The sequence below is a fragment of the Corapipo altera genome, unplaced genomic scaffold (genome assembly GCF_003945725.1).
Source record: "Corapipo altera isolate COAL_440 unplaced genomic scaffold, ASM394572v1 54, whole genome shotgun sequence".
Classification (NCBI taxonomy): domain Eukaryota; kingdom Metazoa; phylum Chordata; class Aves; order Passeriformes; family Pipridae; genus Corapipo; species Corapipo altera.
The window spans coordinates 4,313,787-4,320,313 of record NW_020884902.1 but is presented as its reverse complement, the minus strand read 5'-3'; the positions used below and the strand labels follow the sequence as shown (position 1 = coordinate 4,320,313).

The following is a 6,527-nucleotide window of genomic DNA, read 5'->3' as shown; positions in this document are numbered from 1 at the left end:
GCAAAGACTAGAAGGACAAAGATTTATTTAGAGTTCCACAACATACATATCAACTCAGAATCAAACTGAACTTGAACACAGCAATCCTTGCAAAACCCCAAGTGTGTAAATGTTCCTTGTTCTCCTAAAGATGGCTTCAAATGGTTTTTCCAACTCCATTCATTTTCAACCAATAGCACTTATAAATGCATTCAGTACAGACTTATTGAAAACTGAAGCTATCCCAGTAACAAAGCCAGAAAGGAACTCAAATAATAACCAGAAACTCCCACCTGAAAAAAAATATAAATGCAAAATAAACTCCCAAGCATCTGAGTTTTACCAGCTGATCTAGGACTGATCCCATGTGCTCATTTTCAAACTTAAAGAAATGACAATCTGTTCTGTGGCAGAGAGCACAAAAGAATTCATAAAAGGATAAGATAGTATAGTACTGTATTTTTGAGGCATTTATGCTTTCATTAAAAAGGGTTTGGTTCATAATGGTCTGTTTAATAAAGTTTTTAATTTATAAGAATAAAAATCTATGCAATAACCAAGAGTTTCAGGTTTGGTTATGAATACGTTTTGCTTCAAAAATCTTTTCAAAACATTTGCTGAACAGGCATGTTTGACTTTACTTAGGAAAAAATAACAATTAATATAAACATCTTTAACATCTCTAAGCTGCTTCTCTGGCTGTGTGTTACTATTAACATGAATGGAAACCCATCACATCAGCACTATCCTCCCCCTACCATTCCCTTTCCTAATAACCACTGTGAATGCATACAATTTTCCAGAATTCCTGTTTTATGAACAAAATTTGCTCATAGATGTATCATTGTGAAATACTCCTACCAGGATTAAATACTGTCTTTTAAAACTTAACAGGAGCTTCCAGCACCTCCAAACTTGTGATTTCAGTAATTGCCAGTTTGCAAATTACCTGGAACAATGCAAAGCACAATGGACATTAAATAATTTTCTATTCAAGGCACTTTAACACAAGCTAATATTTAGCAACCAAATCAACACAGTGAACATTTAATTTAATTCATTAAGCTGAAGAAGACTGTGGGCAAAGAGGTTGGAGATTAGTTGTTTTAATGTTTTTACTTCTGAACACACACAAGCTTTCATTGCAACTAAACCCCGCCTGAAAAAAAAAAGGAACAAAAAAAGAAGGCTCAAGATAAAATGGGTAAATTAGAAATTTAAATACTGGTCTGATGCATGTGGCTTTCTTTTTAAAGCAAGTGTTGCCTTCTTAGATATTAATGGTTCTTTGGAAAAATCCACATCAATGCTCATCAAGAGTAACAGGTGAGTTACTCCAGATCAAATTGCCCCTTCCTTCATAAAAAAGAAGCAAAGCCTCTTGTCTGCTACTGCTGGGTATCAGCCTCTTTGGGAGGAGACTGTTCTCTCAGCAAGGGCCAAGATTTCCCAAGGCAGCACTTGGGCAGGTGCAGGTCCCTCTCAGGCTGCAGCCTCCTCATGCAGCAACATCCTCATGCTGCCAGCACCACCCCTCCTGCAGCTGCTCCCAGTGATCCGGAATGATTCAAGTATTCTTAACCTGCAAGTCCTTTTCTTAAGTGAATATTCTGACTTGACAGGGTCGAAGTGGTTTTATAGGTGCAATAATACCAGCAGATCCAGGGGAATGGTTTGCCTCCAGCCAATGGAGAGGTGAAAAGCAGCTGTGCAATGGCCCCTCGGTCTATACTGCAGTCAGAAGTGGACACTGCATTAACCACAGCCTAACCCCAGACATCATAAACATCTCAGCGGGAACAAACTCCTTCTTTGAGGGTCTGACAGCCTTCCTGCAGGGAGAGCTGGTGCTGTGAGTGCCTGCCTGTTCCTGATAACAACAATTCTGTTGAATGTGCACTGGTCCATGGAGTTGCTTCGCAGAAGCAGGAGGGACCAACAGGGACCTGACACGGCTTCAAGTTCAATTATCACTTCAACAACAATTTACTTGAAAATCCATGATCTCAGTACTTTTCCAGTCCCCAAAAGAATTAAGACTCTGCAAGTGCTATGTACAAAAGAATTTCTATCTGCATAAAACCAGAGTGGTGCGAAGGAGAGTCACAGAAGAATTCTTCCTCATCCTTCCTCTTGCACTGATTTCCAGACAATCAGCTGAGCTGTTCTTTTTAGATTTTTTGCTGAAGTCTTGCTATGTCTTCCAAGTGATTTCATGTGCTCTTCCACCAACTTCAGTGGAAGGAGGGCTGTATCCTGAAGATTCTCCAGAGAACTGAAACAAGGGCTTTAGTGAAATAATGCAAGGAAGCATACTTCCTACTACACCTAATTACACTTGACTTCATTCTTAAGCTATGGAGGTCCACAGACGTTCTCAGTGACACACAGAAACCTGGAGGGACAATTTGAGTTGAGACAGCTTACCAAGAAAACAAAAAAAAACCACCAAAAACTACTACAGCAGATAAAACAGTATCTAGTTTATTACATATAGAAAGAGATTTCCAGAATTTACAAACACCCACATTTTCATTCCAGGGAAAGAGTCAATTTGAAAAGTTCACCCTTTTTTTGTTTTCATTTTGTTTTGTGGTTTTCTGTTGGTTGTCTTTTTTGTTTTTCTTCTTTACAATATATACAATGGAAGACTTTGATTTCCTTTTTCTGATTTTTTGTCGGTTCCTGTGCAATTGATGAATTCGAGTTGACACTTGTAAATACCATGTACAGTAACGTTTGTCTTCATTGTAGTTAATACAGACTATTATTTTACAAGGAGTACAAAATTATTTTTCTTTTGGAAAGAATTCAACTCAACATCAGGGTTATCTTACAACTGATAGTATCAGTAAATATGACTGTACAATCAAGGCCCAGGGACCAATGACTCATATTATATTATTTTCTGAATTACAATCTTAAAACAAGAATAGTACCCTACTCTATTCTTAGAAGCCTTGTTTTAAGCAGGTTTCCCACTCTGTTTACAACAGAATATAGTATACCTCAGTTCCACATCAAAAAAGATGTGCTGTAGGAAAAGTTACATTTTAATTAAAAAAGTACATGTATAAATCAAAAACTATGTTAAATATTTAATACTCTTCAACCAACATTAAGTTTTGTATGTAATAATTTACAATGATGATTTGTCATACAGGTTTTCAGCAGCAAATGAAGTTGTGTAAATGTGCTAGTAAAATACCCATTCTCACCATGACACAGTGGTGGGCACATCAGTTCATGTGGCCAGCTAAGTCCTTATGGTAGAGGATGAAGTAAGAGAGACTCGTTGTCCAGGTGTCACAGTGCTTCTGCTTGGCACAACACAGGATGTGCAGCTCAGTCAACTAACTCCTGAGGTTTGTGTAAAGTAAACAAACTGAACTGGATGCATCGTACCCATTTACAGAGGAAGAAGAGGAGGAGGTGAGGTCCTAGTTGTGATAGCATGAAACATTTATAGTCTTGATACCCATGAGTTTAAAAGAAGGATTTGTTGAGGTTGTGTAGGTCATCGTTCTGAAATTGAAAGAGAAAGAAAATTAGCATCATGGGGATTTTAAAAGCTTTTTTGCAATTATTTCCCTCCTCATATTTCCTTTTTTTTTCTTTAAAAGAGTTATCATCTAAACTGAAAGTGTTAGTACCTTGAAAAATTATGGCATACATACAGTTGAACTGTACTCCAGCATGTGAATCCCAAAAGCATTTAAAACAGATGTTGGCAATAAAATTCAAAGCAGTCAGAAACACATTTAAAACTTGCAAGAGATTCACCTAAGCAGAAACAATTTAAGTGTCCATACTGTTTAACTCTGACATGCTCCTGTGACAAGGGGAAGAAAAGCTCCACACACCAGCCTGCTGTTGGCGTTTTTACCGGCTACAAGAAAGGTTCATCAGATGTCAGACCCTATAAGAGGGTTTCCTGGCCAGCTGCAAACACCACAGCTTGCATGAGAAGGATGACCAAGGAATGGCACATTCTGGGTGCAGTGTTACCATTCCCTATTGACACACAAGCTATAAAAAAAATTGTATCCAGAAAATCCTGCTGAAGTCCATAAATTTATCTACGTCCTGCTTCTCTCTGAGAAGGCTGGGTAAGTAACAAGGTCCTGCAACCCTGATAATGCACAGCACAGGTTTTCCAAGGAATGAATGCCAGAAGCTGCCTTTGAGCCTGTCCTACCAGTCCTCATCTGGCTCCAGACTCCTTGATCTAGAACACAGTGCAACTGTGTCAGTAAGTCCTCTGGACTCTGCTTTTCAGTAAGGCAGGTTATCACTCCCAGAGCTCTGATCACACGTGGAGCCCAGCTCCACTCGCTGCCGATCGGCCCCGTGTCCTGCCAGCAGTGCTACGGCAGATCCTCCGGCCCCAGTGGGGAGCAGTGTCCCTGCTGGAGAACATGGGGCTGAGGTGGCACACTGGGGCACCAGGGCTGCCTCCCCACTGCTCCCACAGCCACGGCTGGCCACACAGACAGCACCCTCCTCCTGGCCCTGCCACCATCCACCACCCCGGCCTCCTCTCCGCACCAGTCACACACAGCAGACCCGCTGGGGACTGAACAGAACACCAGTGAAATGAATATCATTTTTGTTCTAACTGGGGTTAGAGGACTACCACTATTTACATTTCAGGAGCTTCGCCTCAAATCTGCTGAAGCAAGACTTAGATTTTTACATAAAAGTGTGTCTATTTCTATATTTGATATTAACTATGCTCCTGAAAGGATGGTAAACACTGCATTTTCCTCAGTACAAATAAAGGCTTCCCATAGACACGCTGAGGTAAAAAAACTGAAAAGACCTCCTGTCCTATATTCTCTAATTGCACAAGAAACAGAATTTACTTTGTGTGGTCCTTCAAGTGAAAGGAAAGCCTATCCCTGCAAATGATGTGTGGTATGCTGTGAAAACTCCCTGGAGAATTATCTCACAGATCTCTTATTTACTTTCAACTTTCTTCTGCACTCGCATTGCGATCTACTGGAATGTTCCTACCCAAATATCTCTATACAGCTTCACACAGCTTTACAGCTTTCAACTACATTTGACCTAAAATTAGCCAGTAATACCATACTTTATTAATAAAGACAAGCAACAAAGGAAAAATGGCTTCATTTAAACAGAGGAGCGTGATTTGTGTGCTGCATATCCGAGGTGGGTGTTCCACACCCAGCTCCCATCCAGCAGGGCCAGAGGAACAGCTGGGTGCCCACCAGCAGGGCCCAACAGTCCAACCTGCCCTGCACTGACAGGGCATTTGGAAGGAGAGCAAGTAACAGCTTTTCTACATTGCTAGACATTATTCTAGGAGATTTTAAGTACATAAATAATACATAATTTGCAGTATGAGGGCCCAGTACTACACCTCTTCACTAGTATTCAGGTCATCTAAACTCAAATACATCATGTACTCAACAAAATGGCCTGTCCTATCCAATTCCTCACCAATTCCACCAATATGCACAACAGCTACTATCGGGCATTTATTCTTGGATTCCAAAGTCAGAAGAGCAAAGGAAGAAAGAGAATAACAAGTCTACTGGAAAAACTAAACAGTTTCTAGAGGAATTCATTAAGAAAATAATACTGAAGAAACCCACAGTTACAGAAACCCAAGCACTCATATATTGAAGTCCTGTACATGTGTAAAAAGAGTGAAAAAACACAGCAGGCTGACATATCTGAGAGTTTGAGACAGGATGAAGAGCCAGAATCATGTAGGACATGACCTGATGCAGGTTGCACTTCATACAAATGTCAGCTGCAGGTATGACAGGGCACAGGGGCACAGAGCAGCTTCAAGCTTGTACTTACCCACCAGGATCTTCAGCAGTGCAACATGGAAACCTGTTTGTCACCCTTTCCTAAAAATGATTCGGTAGCTTTTGTTTTCTTCTAATTTTGTCAAGTTAAAAAACACCGATATGCTTTGCTCTGGACCACTTGAAACTGCAGATTGCAATTATTTGTTTTCATACCCAATTCCTCTGACCAATCTCTTTCCATAAAACGCAAATTATGTAAGTGAGAATGACAACCCTTGCTGCTATTACAGTACAGCAGTGCCTGCTCTGTCTGCATGAACAAAGATGTATAGAAAACAGCCATTCTGAGAGCAAGGCTGCTCCTCCAAGGTCACTGGAAATACACTCACCCCATAAGGTTGTGTATATCCAGGGAATACTTATTTGCACCTAATGCATAGACAAAAGCCTCATCCTCAGTTTCAGCATACAAATGCTCTTTGCTGGACTTAAAAAGAGTATTTCTTAAATTTCTGACAAAACAATCTGAATCTCCCCTCTCCCCAGTGAACTATTACAGTACGTTTCGAAGCGGAAGAACCTTATTTGGAAATGAAGCAATGGGTTGGACACCTACAGCCATCAGCATTTCCTTAACAACACACAAAACAGTGCAGAAGACAAGGGTTTTAATAGAGAGTGCGAGGTTGGCAGCAAGCTGAGGTAAGGATCATTAAAACTACTGACATCACTGCTGGCAACCAGAGAAAAGGGAAAACCTGT

At 40.4% G+C, this 6,527-nt stretch overlaps 1 protein-coding gene across 1 annotated transcript in view; it reads right to left on the bottom strand.

Annotated features, from left to right (window-relative positions):
- Positions 1 to 2,438: 2,438 nt before the first annotated feature.
- The window catches only part of IRS1 (insulin receptor substrate 1), a 50,263-nt gene continuing 46,174 nt past the window's right edge, over positions 2,439 to 6,527 (bottom strand). The window contains exon 2 of the mRNA XM_027650580.1: positions 2,439 to 3,504. The gene's annotated coding sequence lies outside the window, so the exon portion shown is untranslated. The remainder of the gene's footprint in view (positions 3,505 to 6,527) is intronic.